The sequence below is a fragment of the Canis lupus genome, chromosome 38, assembly GCF_048164855.1.
Source record: "Canis lupus baileyi chromosome 38, mCanLup2.hap1, whole genome shotgun sequence".
In the NCBI taxonomy this organism is placed as follows: domain Eukaryota; kingdom Metazoa; phylum Chordata; class Mammalia; order Carnivora; family Canidae; genus Canis; species Canis lupus.
Window position 1 is genome coordinate 16,092,263 of NC_132875.1, and position 25,185 is coordinate 16,117,447.

A 25,185-nucleotide genomic window follows, 5' to 3' on the forward strand; every position below is an offset into this window, starting at 1 on the left:
CTTCTTTTCCTAGCATGTTGTGTCCAAGTGATTTTATCTTTTGATTTTAACAATTTATCTTAAAAGTCAGATTTAAGTTAATGGAAATTTATTATTTAATGGAAAACATTTTTTTTGGAAATAATATTATTTATTATTTAATGGAAAACTATTTTTATTGCTTTATGACATATCTTTATGTTCATGCTGTTCATTAGCCTTGTTTTGATCATAAACATTTGTACTTTATTTTTATTTTTAGTGCATTAGGGGATTGATCCAGAGTCTGCTGTAATTCTTAGTCATAGCTGGAATTCTTTCTGTATAAACTTCTTGAGGAATATCATGATTTAGTCATTTGTTTATATCGGACTTATGTTAGGCTTCAGTTGTATTCTTTTTTTTATGATTTTATTTATTTATTAGAGACATAAAGAGAGAGAGTGGCAGAGACACAGAGGGAGAAGCAGGCTCCATGCCGGGAGCCCGACTAGGGACTCAATCCCAGGACTCCAGGATTGTGCCCTGGGCCAAAGGCAGGCGCTAAACCTCTGAGCCACCCAAGGATCCCCCAAAATTAAATATTTAAGCCGTTTGTTTTTCAAATCTGACTTTTATGTGACATTTATTTTATTATTTTTAAAGATTTTATTTATTTATTAATGAGAGACACAGAGAGAGAGGGAGGCAGAGACACGGATAGAGGGAAAGCAGGCTCCATGCAGGGAGCCCAATGTGGAACTCGAACCTGGGTCTCCAAGATCACACCCTGGGCCAAAGGCAGGCGCTAAACAGCTGAGCCACCCAGAGATCCCTATGTAACATTTTAAATTAATAAACCAGTTGTAGAATTATTAGTGTTTTAATAAGATATTCTTAATTCCAGCAAATAAAAACTTATTAAATTCTATTAATATGAATTGAAGAAAATAGCTCAAGAATTTTATCATCTATTATTTTTCAAACTAATCCAAGGGATTTTTTTATACTCCTGTGTCTGTGCCCATGTGAAAATTATGTCTGTGTTTCATAAATGTCCATGAATCTCAAAAGTATACTATAAGTTAAGGCATAGTAGTTGAATAGTTTAACACACTTGATGAGAATATTTAAAGTGAACATCTCTAATAACTATTTAACTGATTTTATTGGAATTTCTTTTAATCTTTCAAAGCTTACTAAGAGCCAGTACCATTTACCATGATCACATTAACAAATATTACATTTGGTTATACCAAAGTTATTCTTGAAAATAGATTTTTAGCACAGCTTCAGGAAACTTTTTTATGACTTGACAAAATTTATTATAATCCAATCTTGACCTATATATTTGCAGTCTGATAACTACACTTTGACTTCTCTTTCAAAGAATTTTGGAATTATACTGTATCATTTTATTTGGTTTGAATCTAATTTTTTTAGAACTACATAAATTTGTTTAAAGTGTAGTTGTTTACTAATCTTGCTGTCAAACTCTATTATCATGAGTTGTCTTCTCCAAAGGCCTTCAATAATTCTAACTAAAACAGGACCTACTTCAACTTACATTGAATTAGTTAATTCACATACTTTGTGAAGAGTGGAGGGGATGATTCATTAAGAAGGTTAACCAAAATTCCATCATAAAAAGGATCTATTAGTTTATCAGTTACTTGTATAATCTTTTGATTAAGGAATTCACAAAGCATTGAAGAGTTCATTATCTAGGGTAGGAAATAATAAAAACAAACAAAATTAGCTGGGAGAAAAATATACCCTAAAGAAATATCTTTGTTTTAGAAAACACATTATTACACCTGGGTTTATTTGTTTTGGAAAGTTTGTTCTTAGTTCAGGGTCAAAATGGGCTGGGAAAGAGTTCTAGATGTAGCTAAGATGTATTGCAGGCGACCATTAAATTTGGTGAAGGAAAATTGGGGGAGAGAGTGACAATAGCTAGAGGAAAACAAAAGAATTATCCAATAAAGGGAAGAGCAAATCAAGGGTTGGAAGGATGAAGCCAAGTAATTAAAAAATAAGTATCAGTAAAACACCTGCCGTTAAAGGCAGAAGGTCTAGTACTGTGGTTTACTGAATTGCAATTCCCAATCATGATAAAATCTCCACTTTTTCTTTAGGAGAAATTGAAAGCACTCACTCTATTATGCATTTATGTCAGAATATTGTGGATAAAAGTAAAATTATAAAATCAATTTTAAGAGAATATTAAAGGATATGATGAATTCTGGATTACAATGAAATGAATGCAGTACTATTAATTGAATGAAAATTAATACTAAAACCTCCATCATCACTATAATTTTGCTTCTATAATTACTTGGGACTGTTGTAAAACATAATATCCATTTCTTACACTTTATAAATGATCTTTGATATATGTCCACAGAGATTTTAAGTTTTGTAATTCATTTACCCTTAACTAACTGTTCATTCACATGTATTTATCTTCATGCAATTATGTTCAGTTTTTAATATATAAGGACTGTCCTTCTCTTTCAAATAAAATCATATTTTCTAAGGTAATCCCCTCCATAACTATAAAGCAGTTATATCCCCAACACGTCAAGTGCATTCAGGAGTAATATTCAACAATCTGTATTCATTTTTAGAGATTATGTTATGATTAAAGATCTGTTAGTATAAAATTGGTGGAGACATATTAGTTGCTTTTTTCTTTCTCAAAATTTTTTTCTCATGTATGTTATAAAAAGCACTTCATGGCATGCTTATTTCTCTGTAAAATTTTCTCTCAGGATATGCATTTGACAGTAACATCTGATCATTCTTTCCTGTCCTTTCCACACAATTGAATACTTTTTCATTGGATATATACATATCTCCAACTAGAGATATTTCAATTGGTCAAAATGAAATGGACTTCTTTCTTACAGAAAACATTATTTTTACTGTTTTCCAAAATCACGGTCCCCACAGCAAATCTCATTTATTTGCCCACCCATATTTTTACCCTGGGTCTCTATAATAATTTCCCCAAATATACTACTGATTAGAAAATCTTGTTTCTTTCTAGTGCCATAAAAGTATGCCTCTTTACAAGAAGATGGCTGCATAAGAGAAGAACATCAATTCATTGTTTGATAGTTTCTCTTCTTTTGGGTCTCATTCTAAGCATTATTTTTTTGTACTGCCAATTACAATGTGTAACTTCATCCTTCCAACCCTTGATTTGTAACTGTCTCTGTAGGATTCACCACCCTACATGATTGTTTCCTTGAGTATTAAAAAAAATCATTTAAAAAAATTTAGTAATGAACATCAGCCAACATTCTATTTCAAGCTTGTACAAGGGGAGAACCCTCTGACTCAGCTAGTTCAAAAATCCAATACTAAGGGGACATTATATCGACATAGGATATGTTTAAATATGCGTTATTACATTGTACACAAAACAAAACATATACAGGTAAGATGATTAGATCCCTGAATGACCATCCGCTTGGTCATTATATAAATAGTTTTCTCAAAGAACGAGAACAATTGCTTCCTCATGCTAGTAGAAATTAGTTTCTCTCCCAAAGATGTTGTAAATGACATCGCAAAAAATACCTTTCTCTGATCAGGTTTTTGCTAATTTTCTTTTCATAACTGTATTTTCTTCAATACAGTTTAAAAGCTTTCATCTTTTCTAAAATGTTCTTTCTTAAATTGGGAAAGTAATTTTCTTTTAGTAAGCACATAACTGGAACTAGTTTGTGCAGTAAAACAAAGGCGTACCCTACAGGCACCAATAACTGTAGAGTCAGCTAATATACCATTAAGTGAGAGTGCTCTCATTTACCCTTGTCTTCATTGTCTCATCCCATGGCTGCAGATCATTTGCTTTGTCTGTTCTAAGATTCTCCGTAAGAGGCTATTAAATTGTATCCTCCTGCTTACCTTTCCTAGCAGTTTTTGTCAATAGGAGAATCTGTACAGGTAAAAATAATTAGTAATTGCCCATCTCCAATCAGCAATTAGCTCCAATTAACACTTCCCAGCTGCTCCAGCAGGCCTTTGCTGGCTTCCATCAGCTGCTTGAAACACTAGAGTTTGTGATCACAACACAAGCTAAAAATTTAAGAATCACTCATATCTTCTCATTCTGATGGACACACGTTTTGATTACCTTCTGTTACCAAAGCAAATTATTTATTTTTGGGGGTCTCTGATGCATGCAGCTGCAGGCAGTTCAGTATCCAGGTGGCAAAATGAGACCATGAAATATATAGGAGGTTGGTGGAGATAAACTATAAAAAAGAATGAAACTTAAGGCAAATGTCACACACTAGAAACCTGGAAGGAATGCAGGCTATCTCCAAATTAAGTTTCTTATGAAAATAGTCAGAAGTGTATAAATAGGAAAGCACAAAAATTCATGAATAATATATAATCAAAATAATGATTAAATACAATAAAAGTATAGACAGCTATATTGTCTTGTCTCATATAGATGGATGAACGGGTAGGCAGAAAGGCAAAAAAAGAAAACAGAAAGAAAGAAGTGGAAGAAAAAAGTAAGAAGCAAAGGAGTGAATCCTCAGTTATAATGTTAGTATAGTAACTGGAACAGTCACACACCACTGGTGAGAAAAGAAAGACGAGCCTCTCTGGGATGCTGTTTATTAATATGTATTAAGAGCTTAAAATGCTATTTTTCACATCACTAATAAAATTTCTAAAGATTTATCCTACAGGGGAAGGGATAAGCACAAACGTTTAATATAAATGGGTTAATTCCAGATTTTCTAATAATTGTTAAAATTTAAAATAATACACATTTTTGGAAAAGGAGTTTTTAAAAATAGTAAACAGCTTTCTAAGACAATATTATAAATGTTTTAAAGTTCTGTTATTAACATGTTTCAGATTGGGAAAATGAGGTATGTCAGTGTTCGGGATTTTAAAGGGAAAGTCCAAATTGATATTAGAGAATATTGGATGGATCCAGAAGGCGAAATGAAACCTGGAAGAAAAGGTATTTCTTTAAATCCTGAGCAATGGAGCCAGCTGAAGGAACAGATTTCTGACATTGATGATGCAGTAAGAAAACTGTAAAATCAGAGCCATATAGAACCTGTACTGTTCTAGTTGTTTTAATCTGTCTTTTTACATTGGCTTTTGTTTTCTAAACGTTGTTTTCCAAGCTATTGTATATTTGGATTGCAGAACAATTTGTAAGATGAATACTTTTTTTTTTTATGTGCATTATTAAAAGTGTTCTGAGTGAAGCTAATTGTCAACTTGATTAAGGAGGATTGCTTTGTGCCTGCCACCTAGTGTAAAATAAAATCAAGTAATACAATCTTAACTGTTGTGGCCTTTTTTCAAAAGAATTGGTACTGTTTAAGGCCAAAAGTAACAGTTTATAGACCTGTTAGTTTCACCTTGGCTTTTACATTCAAAAGGATTTGTATTGCATTGAATTTATAAACTCTGACTTGTGAAAACTATAGTTGATCTATTTTCTTCCAGCCCAATGTCTAGACTTGTTGTTATTTCCAGTGATATTTCCCTTCCCCCCTTTTTTCTTTACATTGTCTTCCTTTACTAACTTGACTTGTTATGTTCCATTTTCATTTCATTTTTTGCTCTTTTTCTTGAATATATTATACTAATTTGGAAGGTCAGTGAAACTGTCAAAATGTTAGTTATCTCAATAAGGTACTTGTAATTAAAATACATGAGAACTACAATCACTAATTCTACTGTATTAAATATTAGGAGATATAGTTTGATAAACATGGCTTGTATGAAAACTGAGCAAGTAAGGGTATGTCGTTACCTGTAGTGTTCTGTGTAGTTACCTTATTGCTTAGTCTGCAGAGAATAATGACTTAGATGTCTGATTTGCTTTCACTTATTAAACTTGTTCACCATGGGATGATGTCTATAAAAAATCAGATACTGTTATATTAGATTAGGATTTAATAAAAATTGTGAAAGCTTAAAACAATAGTAATTAATAATTTTATCCTACGCTATCTTCTAGGAGTTTTATCGATTTGTGCTATACATTTAGATCTGTGATCAGTTTTGAGTTAGTTTTTGTGAAAGGTGTAAGGTCTGTGTCTGGATTAATTTTTATTTATTTATTTATAATATCATTAAATTATTGTTAAATATTATTAAATTATTAATATTTTATTTATTTTATTTATTTGCACGTGGATGTCCACTTGTTCAAACACCATTTGTCCAAAAAGGTGATCTTTTCTCTATTGTATTGACTTTGCTCCCTTGTCAAATATCAGTTGACTGTACTTAGGTGGCTCTATTTTGCCCCGTTGATGTATTCAACAGTTCTTTTACCAACACCACACTGTCTTGGTTACTGTAGTTTTATAGTTAAGTCTTAACATGTGACAGTGTCATTCCTTTAACTTTGTACCTGCCCTTCAATATTGTGTTGGCTATTCTCATTTTCTCTTGTTTTGTTTTCCTTTTTTGCCTCTCAATAAACTATAGAATGGGCTTGTGGGCATCCACAGAATAACTTGCCAGGATTCTGATTGAAACTGTCTAATCTACTGATCTAGTTAGGAAGAATGGACATCTTGATTATACTGAGTCTAACTATGAATGTGGAATATATCTTCATTTATTTAGTTCTTTTATTTTTTCAGAGTATTTCCCTAGTATTAAGATGCTAAAGTAGAGTTGCCTGGGTGGTTCAATCCATTAAGCCTCTGCCTTCAGCTCAGGTTCCAGGAGTGTAGGGCTCCCTGCTCAGCAGGGAGTCAGCCTCTCCCTCTACCCATTTGCCTTGTTCATGTTCTGTATCTCCTTTTCTCCCAAATAAAGAAAATATTTTTTAAAATATCATAATATAAATGGTATATTTTTAATTTCAAATTCCACTTGTTCATTGCTGATGGATATGGAAAGCAATTGACTTTTGTACATTGGCACGCCATTACATGATACATGTCATTATACATTTGCTCAAAAGTATACAATGTACAACCCCAAGAGTGAACCACAAGGTAAACTATGATCTTTCTGTGACAATGATGTGTCATTATAGATTCATCAATTGCAATAGATGTATTACTCTGGTGAGGGATACTGTTAATGAAGACATTATGCATGTATGAGAGCAGAGGATATATGGGAAGTCTCTGTACCTTCCTCTCAATTTTTCAGGCAACTTAAAACTGCTCTAAAAAATAAAGTCTATTAAAAATAGTTAATAGGATGTGATAAACTTTAAAAACAGATTCCTATGGCAGAATTTATTAGTTGTCACCAGCATTATTTTTTAAATTCTTTTTTTTTTTTAAGATTTTATTTATTTATTCATGAGAGACACAGAGAGCAAGAGAGGCAGAGACACAGGCAGAGGGAGAAGCAGGCTCTGTGCAGGGAACCTGATGCAGGATTCCATCCTGGAACTCCGGGATCACACCCTGGGCCAAAGGTAGGTGCCAAACCGTTGAGCCACCCAGGTATCCGGTATTTTAATTCTTTATAAAAGTAGAAGTGTAGGTATGTAGCCAAACCAAACAAATGTTCATCAACCTGATACAAAGGAAGCCAGTAAAAACTGACACTGAGCTTTTGTAGTGAAGAAAGACAGGCTATTAATAGGTGTGGTGCCACCCAGGAGAATGGGGAGCTAATGCTCTGTCAGTACATTCCCAGACTCCTTGTAAGAAATGGGCATATCACAAAAATTTCCAAATCATTTCACCTTAGATGATTGATTACCTTAGTTGTTTAAGGGCCTCTGTTTTCTTGCCTCACTCTAGCTGGCTTGGTCTCTAGACTTTCTGCACAAATGTCATCCTTGAAATTTTTTTTTAACCTCTTTTCTGTGTTAGCTCCTCTATTTCTTAGATTCCATGTCTTCATCCTTGCTTTATTCACTGATGACCTACATTTTGATATAGCATCTGGATCTATATTCATTTTTTTTTCTTTCCAATTTTTTTCTTCCCAGAGCCTATTTCCTTAACCGTTCAGGACAAGTTAGTAAAGTATTCATAAAGTTACGCAAGGTTTAGAACTGTTTTATTATAGAAGAGTCCTATCTAAATCTAAACTATAGTAATTTGATTGTATTCCTCCAATACAGGAGAATGACAACATAATCGTATCAGGAAATAGTGAATACTTGGAATTAAAAAAAAATCAATCTTATGATTAGAGATCTTTACTGTTGTGCAAGAGGTTATATTTGTCCAAATTTAAGAAAAAGATGTGGTTAAGTATGAACTGTTAATCCATAGAAGTACAGGATGTGTCAATAATTCAAAAGATTAAATCCAGACTAATCAATCATATTCACAGAAATATATACTTAGTGTTCTAATGCTAATCAACTAAATGAGATTATTGCTTCTGTAGGACAAGGCCCATTCAGCAGCACTAAAAATCTCAAAGAATGAGCAATTATAAATAAGAAATAGAACATAAAATATGTAACTGCAGTGCAGCATATTATTCCCTATGAGATAATAACAGAGAATCTTATGTAGTAATATAAACTCTCTCACTTTTCTCACTCAATGACATAAAAGGCAGTTATTGCCAGCTTCATGCCTTTTTGACCTAAAAAATTCCAAATCTATACAGGATTCATTTGTCATAAAAATCCAGGTGTGTCTCTGAATAACAAGGGAGATGTTAGGTAGCTGTATGCATTCACATGTGTTCTTGATGCCCTTAAAACTTTGGCACTAATTCTTTGCTTATATAATAGGAAACTGAAGCAAAGGCAACTTGAATTTTTCCATTAATTTTCTACCTTAAACTCTAACAGTGTACTAACACTTTATAATTGGGTTTATTTTCTTTAAAATATCCCACAAATTGTTTATACAATTGTGAATGAAGCCAATGATTTTTGACAAAGTCTTTGACTCTATCATATTTAACTTGACTAGCCATTATTAACACACAAATTCTGTTGATTAGAAATACAATAAAAACTGGATATATTAACATGGCCATTTAATTTACATATCTATTGTAATTTTTTTCTTTTTACCTTTCACACAAATGACCCATTTCCAGAACATAAATTCAAAATCTTAAGTGTATTTAAAAATCCCTAGACACAGGAAGCAGAGGCAAGAGTTGAAATTTCAAACTAGTTGTAAACTTTAGTTATTTTATTTATTAAAGACAGTTTCCTCCATCATAAAACAGGGATTATCATAACACCCCCCCAATAATGTGCATTTGAGATTTAACAATACTTCTTACTATAATAAGGACTCTTATAAATGTTATCATTATTCCATACTATCTAATTCTTTATCAATGTGAATTTAGGTATCACAATGACAAACAATTTACAGGAGTCCATATATCAATTTTAGGCAGAGTTAATTTGTTTTCCTTGTACAGACATGAGCTAGATTTCACATTAAAGCATTATTTGTTTTTTGTCTATAAATTCTATTTATTCTTGAGAGACACAGAGATGGAGGGGGCGGGGGCAGAGACACAGGCAGAGAGAGAAGCAGGCTACATGCAGGGATCCTGGGTCTCTAGGATCAGGCCCCGGGCTGGAGGTAGCAATAAACCACTGAGCCACCTGCTGCCCTAAAGCATTATTTGTACCAGACTGTGTGATATTTATTAATTTGGTCATTTTTCCTGAAAATAGCAATATATTTCTTTATAACAGTACAAATTATATATTGTTTTGCTTGATTTTCCTTGACACATTTAATCTTAATTTCCTAATTGAAAGTAAAATCTTTTTGTGAAATATGAAAATTTGGGGGATATTTGAATAAACAAGGCACAGCAAACTCATCTGACTCATTACTACTTGACATGACCAGCTGAGCATTTGTTTTGAATAAAGATCAGTTAGTCTTTCTATCTCTTACTATTGGCAAGAGGTTTTATGTATCACTACTCATTTCCCAATCTAACACAAATTTATGTGATTCTCATATCTATCTTTAAAAATGAAAATAATAAATTTGGGTATTTACACAAAGAAAACAAAAACACTAATTTAAAAAAGGAATATCATACACCCCTATGTTTATTGCAGCATTACTTATAATAGGTAAGATGTAGAAGCAACCCAAGTGTCCATCGATAGATTAATAAAGAAGATATGGTATATGTATATAATGGAATATTACTCAACTCTAAAGAAGAATGAGATCCTTCTATTTGTGACAATATGGATGAACCTAGAGGTCACTATGCTAAGTGAAATAAGTCAGACAAAGAAAGACTCACACCACATGATCTCACTTGTTATGCAATGCAAAAGACAAAACAATCAAACAACAGCCTTTTAAATACAGAGAACAAACTTTTTTGTTGTTTTTTTTGTTTTGTTTTGTTTTTAAAAAGAATTGCTTATTTACTGAACCTGGGCAGATTAGATACACAACCAATTTTAAAAGTACATCTTTTAATTTTGAAGTGTTTTCACACACACTAAAAAACAAACAAACAAACAAACAAAAAATTGGCATAGCAACAGTTGTCTTAAGGTAAAATACAGTCACCTTAAATAGTTGCAAGTATTTTCACCTAAGGTTGAAAAATTGTTTATCCTGAACATGAAAACCTGTAACAAATTTAAATTAATTATATAAAACTCATTACTTGTAGTTTTCCCCTTGCAAAGATCCAAAAACGGTGGATGCTAGAGGGGAAGGCAGTGGGAGGAGAGATGAAAAAGATAAAGGGGAGTAAGAGGCCCCCAAAATGAGGATAATAATAGATCCTTAATTGATACTTTAGAACGTTGTTCAAAAAATCATGTAAGTGAATACACAGAAAGTGTTTTGAAAACATTAGAAAAAAATTAAGGAAACCTTTAAGACCTATAAAAATGCAAGATTATTCACACCATGGCCTTAGGTCAGGCAACTCTCAGTCCACAAATTATCTGTACAAGTTATATGAAATTTTATTTTTCTAAAGCACATTTCATTTCTATTTAGAAATTACATTCTGGGAGATCCCTGGGTAGCGCAGCGGTTTAATGGCTGCCTTCAGCCCAGGGCATGATCCTCGAGTCCCAGGATCGAGTCCCATGTCAGGTTCCCTGCATGAAGCCTGCTTCTCCCTCTGCCTATGTCTTTGCCTCTCTCTCTCTCTCTCTCTCTCTCTCGAATAAATAAATAAAATATTTTAAAAAAGAAAAAAGAAATTACATTCTGGTGGCATGGTTGAGCTTGAGCTCATTCAGTTCATGGTTTTTCATCAATGACTGTGAATTTGAGTCCAAGTTACTAACCAAGGCAGGTTACTGCAGAGACAACTATTTATCTGCTTGCTACCTTTCAGGTTGAATGTCTCCTGATTTTTCAGTGGGATCATTTTTCTAATTCTGTCTAATGTCTTGATATTGGGATTTCAGGAAATTGTCTTCAGCCTTGATAGCATAGACTTACCAAGAAGGTATTCCATCTCTGGAGTCCTACTGATCCTCAGCCCTTAGCCACACTGGAAGGATGGGAAATAAGATCTAATTAGGGCGAAAGTGAATATCAAGTGATATGTCAAAATTAACACCTCTCACACTAAGATCAATGATAAAGATGGAAGAAATAATTCTAGAATTACCGTTATTTATGAATAATAAAATATCTAACATATATTCAAATCTAGAAAATTATTGTTATTTATTTTTTCTCTGAATGTTGATCTGTTTTGAGAACATGATGAATAAATTAAAGGAGTGATATAACACTCTAGAAATGTAGACATGTTTTAAATACTGTTTTAGGGTTTCCGTGGATTTGTTTTAAATAATTCACCTTTTCCTTTAAGTTTTCTATGATCCCATAGCTATGGATAAATTCTTGTTCTCTTTGCCTAGAATATACTTAGTTTTCAGAGCTTTATTATATCCTACTATACAACAGTTATTTACAAAACTATTGTGTCTCACAATCTATACAATATAGGAAGAATAGGATTTTGCCATGTTCATGTTGCTATTTCCAGCTATCAAGTTATAAACTTCATGTAAGCTCAGTATATAGATATTTAATTAATTTTGATTGAAATATGTCAAATAATAAAAGTTAAAACAACAATGCTGAAATTTGCCTTTTTTATTATAAAATCAAAATATGATAGTTATAGAGACATTTGTACTAGGACTTGCCCTTTCAATTCTGCCAGATTTATTATTATTATTATTTACTTAGTTATTTTGATCTGTAAAATTTTAAAAATTACACACTTATACACAAAGCTTTTGAAAATATCTTGAGACTTCCAGTTTTAGTTGTGACATGTAAAGCACTTAGAAGTTATTATTCCTATCCTTCAACCAGAAAAAGCTGACCAAAATTAAAAAACAGTAACTTATCCTGGATCCACAAAGAACAGAGGTAGTAGAGACAACTGCCACCAAAAATCTGAAAAGACAGGCAAATAAGATAGAATCAAGGTAAGATCTGCTTACCTGGAGCAGTAGAAACTGGACCAATTAAATGATAGGAAGAGTTAAACAGTTTTGAACTGCGGGAGGCTAATGTGGATTAACATGAGAGCAAGAAATTCCTGGATACTTTCATGGGTTTTACCTACTATACTTCACCAATTTCTCAGAGCAAAGAGCAAAGAAAGATCCCCTTTTGTCTTTGGCATGATAAGGGAAAGTGTAATAATTATGAAACACCTTAAAGCATTCTCTATATCAAAGGTTTAAGAAGAAAAAAAAAAAAAAACCTAAGAAACATTTTTGAAGATCACAACCAATTGGAATGGTTCCACAAAAAAAAAGAAAACAAAAAACTGAAGTTTAATATAAGATTATGGAATCCTCTCCATCTACAACTTACTACTACACCAGCAAACTATTACAAGATTACAAGTCAGGCTAAATGGCAAAAAACAAAACAAAACAAAAAACCCCCACCACAAACGAAAGAGATAAAACAATGATCAGAACCAGACTCAGATATGACAGAGATTTCAGATATACCATAGAATTAAATGATTATAATTGATATACTAAGGATTCTGATGGAAAACAGGCAATATGCAAGACTAATGGGTAATGTAGAGCAAAGAGATGGGAAGCTTAAGAAAGGATGAAAGGAAGTGCTAAAATAAAAAAAACATTATAACAGATATGAAGAATGCCCCTAATACCACGAATGTAAACACAAAACAAAATTGTTAGAAGAAAACGAGAAAAAATCTAGATAGGTTTGGATTTGGAGATAAATTTTAAAATACATCTCTTAAATCAAGATCCATGAAAAAATGGATAAATTTTCCTTTACTAAATTAAAAAAAAAAAAACTACTCTGCAAATGACATTATTAAAATGATAAGAAGAGGGCGCCTGGGTGGCTCAGTGGTTGAGTGTCTGCCTTTGGCTCAGGCCATGATCCAGGAGTCCTGGGATGGAGTCCCATATCAGGCTCCTCACAGGGAACCTGCTTCTCCCTCTGCTTATGTCTCTGCCTGTCTCTCTGTGTCTCATGAATAGTAATAAATAAAATCTTTAAAAATAAAGTAATAAATTAATAAAATAAGAAAAAAATTGCAGAGAAAGTATTTTCAAAACATGTATCTGATAAAATAACCAAAATATACCCAGAATTCTTAGAATTTAGCAATTAAAAATAAATAAACCAGTGAGAAAACAGGCAAAATATTTCAATAGACACCTCACTAGAGAATATAAACAGGAAAAAAAAAACCCCAAACATATAAAGTGATATTTAGTATCATTTGTCCTTAGGGGATTGTAAATGAAGACAATAATGAAATTCTTATACCTACCTATTAGAATAGCTTACAACAAAATAAAAAGACACTGACAGCAAGGCTGCAGAGCAACAGAAAGTCTTTTATTGCTTGTGGAACTGCAAGCTTGTACAGTCACTTTGGACAACAGTTTGGCAGTTTCTTACAAAACTCAGTATCTTCTTGTCATAGGATCCAGGATTTATGCTTCTAGGTATCTACACAACTAATTTGAAAAATTATGTCCATGCAAAACATACATGTGAATGTTGATAGCAGCTTTAATGATAATCACCAAAAACTGGAAGTAATCAAAATAGCCTTCAATAGGTTAATGGATAAATAAACTGTGGTACATCCCATAAAATGAAATGCTATTCTGCAATAAAAAACAATGAGCCTCAAGCCAAAAAAAAAAAAGTAGATGAATCTTAAACGCACACTACTAAGTAAAGAAGCCAGTCTACAAATGCTAAATTGTATAATTTCAATTGTATGACATTCAGGAATAGGCAAAAACATCAGTGGTTGCCAGAGGCCTGGGCGGGGGGGCGGAAATATGGTTGAATAGGTAAGCACAGGGAATATTTTGATGTTCTGAAATTATTATTTATGATACTGTAATAATGGAAACAAACAAGACACTATGCATTTGTCAAAACCCATAGCATATTACAGCACAAAGACTGAAACTTGATGTATGCAAATTTTAAAAAGTCATTTAGGAAGTTGGAGATCCCAGGAGGAACTGTAGAGTGTGACAAGATAGTCTAAGTGTATTATAAATACATGAAAGTGCTGACCTAAATAATTTTAGAAATGAGTGTAGTCTGCAGTATTTAAGGTAAAAACCAACTATGCATAAGTATTAAAGTCTGCTTGATAGAGTTGTTTTCCATGGGAGTGTGGGTTCACAATTCTGATGCTGCTTGACATTTACACTGGAATTGAACAAGGAAGTAAATAAATGGCAAATGATGGTAGCCAGATTTTTACTTGTGAGTGAGAATTTATAGTTAAACAAGGGAAAGTACTAACATAATCCAGTTATTAGTGCTCTCTTAGTAATAATAGATTAGAGCTGGAGACAACAGAATAAACTCACATTAAATTTAGTATATATTCAAATGGTTCCATAGAAATATTTATAGATATGTGTATATACATGGGTTATTAAACACACATATAGTTCCTGGCTTGGACAGCTAAGATGGTTTAGATATAAGAATACATCAGTAGCATTGAAAACACTAGTACCTGGTTCTTGATTTGTAAGGCTATTTTCCAATAAAATAAACCAGGACTCCACAGAAGAAATGGCTGATTCTAGGACTGGAGCTAGAAATAAACAAGATGAGATCAGAGGACTTGCTAGTGCCAGAATGTAAGAAAATAAATGTATTGATGAGAGTATGTCAAAGGGAGACAGGAGTCAACTGAAAGAGTACTCAAAGGCCAATGCTGGAACAATTTGAGCAAAGAAAAAATTAACGTAGTGCTAAGTTGAAACCCAAAGTATGAAATAAAAATCTATGATCTGTACTGATATTGAGTAAAAAATATAAATGGGGAAAGAGATACAAATATCTTCTACAGAGGAATTCTTAAAAAATTATGTAGAAATTCCATCCTCCAGGAGCTGGGACATAATTCCCCAATGCCTACATGTGAGCTGTGTATAGTCTGGGAAGGGGAAAAAATGTTAACCCTACAATAGAGAGACCTGACCAACTGTACCTCCATTAGGTGATCAAAGTCAGCATCAACAATAATAACAAGAAATCACGTATATGTCTACAAAATACCTGTCCCATACTCTTCAAAATTGTCAAACTCATAAAAAATGAGGAAAATCTGAGGCACTGTCACAACGAAGAAGAACCTAAAGAGACATGATGACTAAATTTAATATAACATCTTGGCTGGGAGCCTGGAACAGGAAAAGGACATTAGGTTAAAACTAAGGAGAGAAAATTAAAGGAATCTGAATAATGTATGGAACTTAGTTAAAAATAATGTATCAATGATGTTTCATTAATTATATCAAATATACCATACTAATTTAAGGTGTTAATAAATAGGAGACTGGATGTAGTATATACAACAACTCTTACTATGTTCAGTTTTGCTATAATTCTAAAATTGTTCTAAAATCTTTAAAATGTTTTCTGTTTTTAAAAAAGAATTGATTATCCTCTGGAAGCAAAAGAAAAAAATTCTGCTGATAGCATATGCCATATTTTATAATGCTGCTTGAGCAAACCAAAGATGTTTTTGATCATGATCGTTCCATTTAGTGCTTGCAAGAATATTGTTAAGAAAAAGTTCTAATGGATAAGGTAAGATCGTAGCAATGAAGAATAAATGATAAACATTTATTCTGGCTTCTTCTAAACTTCATTGTTCCAATTATGCCACAATAACACAAAAGATTATTTGGATCTCCATATAATTTATGCACACTTTTTTGAAGATAATTATTTTGATACACAATGAGGTGAAATACGAGCACATAGCGTTAGATAGATTATTCTTTCCACTAACAGAGATTGTTAGTGTTAGCATTGTTGCCAGAGTTTCCATTAATTTGGGGTTATTAGCCTATTTTTGGCTATAATACAGTTTTCTCTCAATTCTCTGCTTTTTTTCTTACATAGAATACATTTGTTGAACTGTGTGGTTTCTATCATTTCACATAAACACCAAGCCATGCTTGGTATAACAAGTCTTTAAAATTATAACAAGAAAACATATATCTCTATCGCAACATATCTCATTCGATTATTCTTTAGATAATTAAAAGTGGTTATTTATTTATTTATTTATTTTGCTAAGACAGTAGATCTTAAAAGTTCTCATTACAAGAAAATGATTGTAACTATGTGTGGTGATGAATGTTAACTAAATGTATGGTGATAATCATTTTATAATATTTATGTATATCAAATCTTGCTGTATGTCTAAAAATAATACAATATTTATTATATGTTATATTTATATTAAAAAATTCTCAATTAAAAAAAACTTGACAGAGTGTTGATTTGTAACTTTCCTGGGAGCTTCCCTCGTGTAATCCAAAACTGATCCCTGTACTCAGAGAGGAGAGAGAGATAGCAGAAAAATGCAGTCCATTCCAGGTTGGTAAGTGGCAGTTTCAATAAGTAAAGGGAACTTACACATCAGGCTTGTTTGAGGCAGCAGCAAAATGAATGGATTCACAAATTAGCCCACCAAAGCTCAAGTTTATAAACAGGCATTTACTGGGCTTTGTCATATATGCTGTGCAAGTGCTCTCAACATCACATCATTTTCTCAAGGTTGTTTCCAGGGACCGGTAAAGAGTAAGGAGCTTCCTAGTGCCAGGGTCCAGCTCCTAGGTCAACTGGTGGTCATGGCTTTTCAATGACATGCTCCAACAAACAGCAAAGGGGGAATAAAGTATTTGCATCTTACATCAAAATAAAAGGCAATTCTTTCTAAAATATAAAGAGCTCCCATAAAAACATAAGAAACTTAATAGAAAAAATGGCAAATGTTCACATAAAAAGAATTATTTTTTCTTTTTGTCATCACTGGGACATCATTTTCATCTATACAGTTAACAAATATTTAAAAACTTATATTACCTGTATTGGGTAGAGTATGAGGAAATAAGCACTCTCTACGTTGATGGTAGGAGTATAAGTTGATATAACCTCAGTGTATGGCAATTTGGCCAAGTCTATCAAAAATACAGATGCGTGTACTTTTTAGCCAGAAACTTCACTTTCAAAGCTTTTTCTATAGATATACGTACACATGTTAAAATGCTTACATACAATAATATTCTCAAAAAATAATATTCTCTTGAGCATTATTTTAATAGATAAAGTTTTTAAAAAACCTGTATCAATATAAGACTGGTTAAATAAAATAGTATACTGGCATAGTACATAAGAATGAAAAAAAATGAGGTTTATATACTCAATCTGTAAACTGAAATGGGCAGTATATCAGTTTAAAAACTTAGGGACAGAACAAGTTAGCTATCACCTGTATTAGGTATATATTTCTACGTACCACCCCAAAACATAATGCAACATTTAGTAAGACGAAAAGTGGTTGCAGAATTTTCTGAATGATACATTTTTATCTGAAATTGGTACATTAGTGTTTGTATGTATATGTATGTATTTGCATTGGATGGATAAGTGATGGAAAATGCTTAGATGCAGAAAAAGTTATATTCCACTATAGGAATACATTGGATTGCATTTTTACGCTTTCATTATAAATACTAAATGAATTTTTAAAAATAAATTGAAAAGTTCCTTAGCCTCAGAATTATTACTGTGGCCAAGTTAGGTCTTGAAATAGATCATGCCTATTTTTGTGTGGCAAGAACCACATTGTCTTTGCTCCCAAAATCCAAAAATTATATTTGAAGTTTTAATGACTTTATAACCACATTCTGGTTTTTGTTGAATGTCTAATGAGACTATATATATATATATATATATATATATATATATATAGAATTAGCCTGCTCTCAATAATTATTATACATTATTTTGATTATATTTATTACTGTATTTTGATTATATTTATTACTGTATTATATTTATTACTTTGATTATATTTATTTCTGTATTACTGTTTTCTTTTATTATATTTATTACTGTATATTATGTCTATTACTGTATTTATTACTGTATCCTTCATAATGCTTAACCATTTAAGAATAAGTGAATAGCAGTTTAATAAAGATTCAGATTTTTGGTTTCTGTCATGTTTGAAATTTTGGTAGCAAATTGGAATCAGGGTGACTAGTAGTAATTCAAGCAATTAACAGGCTATTTTATTCCTGGAAACAAAAATGGCCTTATCACAATGCTAATTAAAGCTAACTATGCATAAAAGCCATGATTTTGTCCCAAATACCAAAAGATACATAAAATGACCCACCTTGGGCTTCTTTTCTCATGCACACCAGGCTTTTCCTCTTAGAGTCTTTGCACAGTGTTATTCTTTTTCCTTACTACACTCCTGCCAACTTATTTTCTGGTGAACTTCTCTGAATTCTGGGCTTATTTATCAATTACTATAATAATGCCACGTTAAAACCTAGTGCTTTATTCGTGAGTCTATAGTGCACCATGAGATTACAATGGCATAGTCTGGGTCCAGCTGCTCTTGGCTGGGCTCACTCAAACATTTGCAGGAAGTTGGTTATTTGACATCGGCTGGCTGCTGTAGGATGACCTAGCTGGGATGACTCAACATGTGCTCCCATTCCTCCAACCATCTGCTTTCAGCATGCTCTGTGGTGATAAGAATGGTGCAAAAGAGATGTGAAAATACAAAATGCTTTTCCAGTCTCCAGCTTGGTCAAAGAAATCCACCTACCATGGCCACAATTAGTGTGGGAAGATACTGTCAAATCATATAGATATCAGGAGGCATGAAAAAATGGGGTTTTTCATGCAATGCATCTACCACAATATCCATATCTTTTTTTAAGCAGGAAAAAACTACATTTTGAATCCTTTCAGATGGGAGTAAAACTGAAGAATTATGAAAAAAAATAGTAGAAAAAAATTGGTCCCTCTTTTTTTTTTCAAAGATTTTATTTATTCATTCATGAGAGATACACACACACACAGAGAGAGAGAGAGAGAGGCAGAGACACAGACAGAGGAAGAAGCAGGCTTCATTCAGGGAGCCTGACGTGGAACTCAATCCTGGTGTCCAGGGTCACACCCTGGGCTGAAGGCGGCGCTAAACCACTCTGCTATCCAGGCTGCCCGAATTGGCCCCTCTTAATTACAGTGGTCTTGCAAAGTTCTCGGCTTTTGTGAGAAATTTTACTTGCTGATTTCCTTACTTAATTTGATTTTTTTTTTTAATCAAAAGAATTAGATGAGCTACTGTTATCAGAGTCTAGTTTGAATGTTTTGGTCATCTATTCCTATATAACACAGTATCCCAAAATTTAGTGGATTAATACAAGAACTATTTCATTTGTTCCCTAGGCTATGAATCAGAAACTTTGATAGGACATCTCAGAGCAGCTTATCTTTGCTCCATGAGTTGTCTGCTGGGGCTGAAATACCCAAGATTATCTCTTGCTTCACATGTGCTAACACCTCAGCTAAGTTTGCTTCAGTGTTGAGGAAGAGATAGAATGTCTCACCTGGGACTGTATGATCCATTCCCAAGATAAATCACTCATATGGCCATCAAGATGGCTCTGGCAATTAGCTAGAAGCTCAACATTGACTTTCAACTGAGAAAAGTATGTTTCTTGTTGTCAGTTGGGGTCCTCCATTCTCCTGCGCATGATGGTCTTAGGGCTTCTCACAGCATGAGGGAATACACTGAGTATTTGTACTTCTTAGTTGGTTGCTTACATCCGGAGGTAAAAAAGCAGAACCTGCTAGGGTTCCTTATGGCTAGACCCAGAAATAGCACAACATCACTTACTTAAAACAGATCAGATGGACGTTTGGGAGAGAGGGGCAGTGGAAGAACTAAGAACAAGTGAATATCAGCAGGCATTATTCATTAGGGCCGCCAATACAATCTTTTACAATAGATCACTCTCTGTCCTCTGCTAATTTATGAGCTAACATATGCAAAATACATTCAACCACCCACCAAAGGCACTTCAAACCTTTTCTTGTCACAGCATCAAACTCAAGTTTGAAGTTCCAGATCATGTTAGATAACTCATATTCAGGTAGAGATCAGACCTCCAAGTGTGATTCCTCTCAATCTGAATATCCTTGAACTAAATAGACAAGTTGCTTTTTCCCCATATATTCCCATATTCCCCATATATTCCCATTTCCCATATATCCTCTTATTGCCCTATATCCCAATTTTCCCATATATTCCCCATAAAGTAAAAATTGCATAATTTCAATAAATATTTTCATTCATAATGAAGTACAGTTAATGAGATGCACATAGCACCCATTTGTTTATAATCTTTCTTAAATATAGCCCAGGATATGTAACCAGTTCTTAATTAGATCCCAATTTTACTCCTGGGAAAGGTTCTATGTGATTTTGTATCATATGTCTATACCATTTATATGGTCTGTATGTCCTCTGTGATTCTTGAATCTTCCTTCTGAGTCACACTTTAAAAAAATGACATGCTTGTAGCTGAGTAGTTTCTCAGCCTGTTTTCTGTCTGTAGGAAATTGGAGGCCTAGAAACCTATTTCCATTTTTCAATTTCTTTAATTCTTTTTTCCAAACTAATATATTTTTCTTTATAAATATGGGCATTTTATATGTATTAAGTTTTAATATTCTCCAGCAGACACAGCACAAATACACATACACATGTGAACACAGGCATACAGCACATCTCTCAAACAGGTAGTCTCCCCTCTACCTTGTGCTGCACACCAGGATCCTTAAAATTGTTATAGGTTTTATGCCCTTGTTGAGAGGATCTTGACAAAAGGTCTTATATAGGAATTTAGTTGTGAAGATGGTAGTTTCCTGACTTTTCATCTTTGCACTAAGACCGTTTCTTATTTTGAGAACCTTAGCTGGCTCAAGAAACCAGAACTGAAGAACAATTTTGTTTTCCAATACCAAGTCTTGGTTTAGAAATATTTTCCTTAGATTCTGCTTGAAAATGATCAGTTTCTCATTAGTTCATTTCTTTTCAGCTTTACCTAATTACATATAGATAAAATAAAGCATATACAAACAAAAACAAAAAAAGTACTTGGCACTGGTACTTTTAATATCTGCATTGAAATTATCTTAGCTAAATATACAAGGTCACAAGTTAATTAAAAATATTTTTTATCTTCAGGGTGCCTGGGTGGCTCAGTAGGTTATGGATCCGAATCTTGGTTTTGGCTTAGTTCGTGATCTCCTATGTCCTGGGATTGAGCCCTGCGTGAGATTCCACGCTCAGTGGGGAGTTGGCTTAAAGAATCTTTCCCTCTGCCCCTCCTTCCATGTATTCTCTCTCACTATCTCTCGGTATCTCTAAAATAAATCAATAAATCTTTTTTAAAAGATTTTATTTTATTATTTTTTAAAGATTTTATTTATTTATTTATGAGATACAGAGAAAGAGAAGCAGAGACACAGGCAGAGGGAGAACGAGGCTCCCTGCAGGGAGACAGATGGGATCCTGGGACCCTGGGATCACGCCCTGAGCTAATGGTAGACATTCAACCACTGAGCCACCCAGGCGTCCCTTAAGATTTTATTTATTTATTCATGAGAGACACAGAGAGAGGCAGAAACATAGGCAGAGAGAGAAGCAGATGTGGGACTTGATCTCAGGACCCTGGGATCATGCCCTTATTTGGAGACAGACGCTCAACCAGTGAGCCACCCAGGTGCCCCAATAAATAAATCTTTTTAAAAAATATATTTCTTATTTTTCAAGTCACCACAGTGATACTCTTGGCAATTGTTCTGCCAATAAAAACATAAGTTTCATTTTCTCCTGTTTCCAATAGCAATTTCCTCACTGCCCTTTTATGCACCCGTAATAGTCTCCTCAAGGTTTTTCTGCCTGACACCACTGATGCAAGTCAATACTACTTGTTTTAGATTTTTGTTATGGGAACACCCAAATTCTAGGTATTAATTTTTAACTAATTTATATATGTTGTCTTAGAGTGTTCAAACTGCTGTGACAAAATGACATAGACTGGATGATTTGTAAACAACAGAAATTTATTTCTTATAGTTCTAGGGGCTAGAAGTCTGAGTTCAGAATTTCAGCATGGTCAGGTTCTGGTAAAGTCCCTTTACTGGGTTGCAGACTGCCAATTTCTCATTATGTCCTCACCTGATGGAAGGAGGTGAGGGATCACTGAACCTTTTGTTATAAGGGCACTAATCTTATCCTAACCCCAAAGGCCCCACCTCCTAATACCATGTCTTTGGGGTTATGAATTTTAAGGGGACACATAGAAGTTGTTATAGTCTGAATAGAGTCTCCCCCTCCCTGCCCCCGCCAATGCATATGATGAAGCCTTAACCACCCAGTGTGACTGTATTTGGAGATAGGGCCTCTAAAGAGATAACTAGGGTTAAATAAAGCCATAAGGGTGGGGCTCTACTCTAATATGACTAATGTCATTATAAGAAGAGGAAAAAGACCAGGGATGCAAGGGCACAGTGAGACGATAGCTATCTGCAAGCTAAGGAGAGAGGTCTCTGGAGAAATCAAATCTAGCTATGCCCTGAAACTGGATGTTCAGCCCCCAGAATTATGAGAAATAAATGTCTACTCTTAGTCCATGGTACTCTGCTAAAGGCAGCCTTAGGAAGCTAATGTATATGTATAAGAATCTACCCAAAGTTTAGTAGTTTCAAACAACAGTTATGTTATTTGCTCATGATTCTTTGATTAGGCATTTGGATAAGGCATTGTAAAGATAAATCCTTTCTGCATCACATGACATCAGTCCAAGATGGTTGCTTTATTCACATACCTGGTATACCAGCTAGGATGGTTTGACTGTCTGGGCGCTGGAAAATAACCATTTTCAAGATAGCAGAATCATGAGGCTGGCAGTCTAGTAATACCAGGTATGGGTTGAGGGTTTATCCAGGACTCTCAGTCAGGGACTAAGGTTTGCTCTGGCCCATGGGAGCCTTAGTTATCTTTCATGTGGTCTCTTTATATAGCTATTTCAGCTTTCTGAGTCTCCGGTACAGCATGAGGGTCTCAGACCTCTTGATTTACATGGCTAATAGCTAACTGACAAATTGACACGTCTTAAAATTTTCTCCCTGAACTGACACAGCACCACTCTCTTTCACACCCTTTTGGTTAAAACAGATCATAGAGCTGGCCCAGAATGAAATAAGAGAAACATGTGTAATTGGGAAGTATCAGTGGGCAGCAATCAGTCAAATACTGAGAATTTTCCATTTAAAGCAAGTCTGAATTTTTGCCAATAAATGCAGTTTGGAAAAGTAGTAGGAAAAGATGGAGGACATTTTTACAAAAAAAAAAAAATTATCTGTAAAATTTCGAGATAGAAATGAATGTAGCATGTTTGACAAAGTTCTAATGTTTGGTAAATCACAGTGGCACCAGATAAAAGAAAACCTGGCCAATTAATAATCCCAAGGGACAAGCCAACTCTTCCCAAATATATTTTTCACATAGAGATTAAAACAATCAGGATTTTTTTTAGTATTACTTACTATCATAAGAAAATAGGGAATCTCTTGACCTTTAATTTAATCTACTTACATTCAGAAATTTTATTATACACTTCTACTGATACTTTACATTGTTTTATAGAGTAAAAATTTCTGAGAATAATAATTTTGAATCTACTTGTATGCCTAGTGATTCTCTAGCCTGGTCTTACCAATGAAAGTTTCTGTGAAGGTAGCAATGTCTATAAATTTATGTTCTCCAACATCTTAACTACTAGCCATATTTGACTATTAAACAGTTGAAATAAGGTTAGTATGAATGAGTAACTGCAGTCTTAATTTAACTCAAGATTAATTAATCTATGTTTTTAAATAACAAAATGTGGCTAGTGGCTATTTAAACCAAGAAACCAAGGTCACAGTGTAGTTTCCTTAGACATATTTCATCAACAGACTGGAGGAGCTAGACGTTAGCCATGCAGCCTAACTTCAGGTGAGAACTAGGTGCTGATCATACAAAATGTGTCAAATGGTAAAGATAATGAATATGACTTATATTCGTTTCCAGGGCTGCCATAACAAAATACCATATACTGGGTCACTTAAACAACAGAAATGTATTTTCCCACAGTTCTAGAGGCTACAAGTGTGAATAAGGTGTTAGCTGGGCTGTTTTTTTCTGTGGTCTCTCTCCTTGGCTAGTAGGTATATGTCTTCCTAATGTCTTCAAGTGGTCTTCCCTCAGGATGTGTCTGTGTCCTAATCAATTCATCTTATAAAGACATCAGTCTATCAGATTAGGACCCACACCAATGACTACATTTTATCTTAGTTACCTCTTTCAAGCCTCTATATCTTAGTGCAATTACATTCTGAGGTACCATGTAGGACTTCAACATATGAATTTTAGACAGTTCAAGCCATAACACAACCTGTATCAGGTAGCTATTGCTGTATAGGAAGATAACACAAAGCAGCAATATCTTACTATTGGGCAAGTATCTGAATTTTAATCTAGAATGAGCTTAGCCTGAAAGTTCACTCTCAGGTTGCAAAAGCTGGGGTCAGTTTGGTTCCAGATTTCTATCATCCTCTTCCTGGGACAATGACATTAGATAAGAAATGCTATTCTGGTTATAGAATAGATATAGGAAGACAAATCTCCAAAAGCCAGAGACACAATGACACATAGCCCAAAGACAAGGGAATGAGAAGTACATCCTACCACTAAGGAGAATGTAAAATGCTACCAGTTCAGAGTAGGGTAAAGAATTGAGACCACTAAAAAAATCTAACACAAAAACTTTTGTTTTTGTGTAAGGTATGCGTGATCAAAGTCAAAAAAGCTAATCCCATCATAAAATGCAAAGATAAC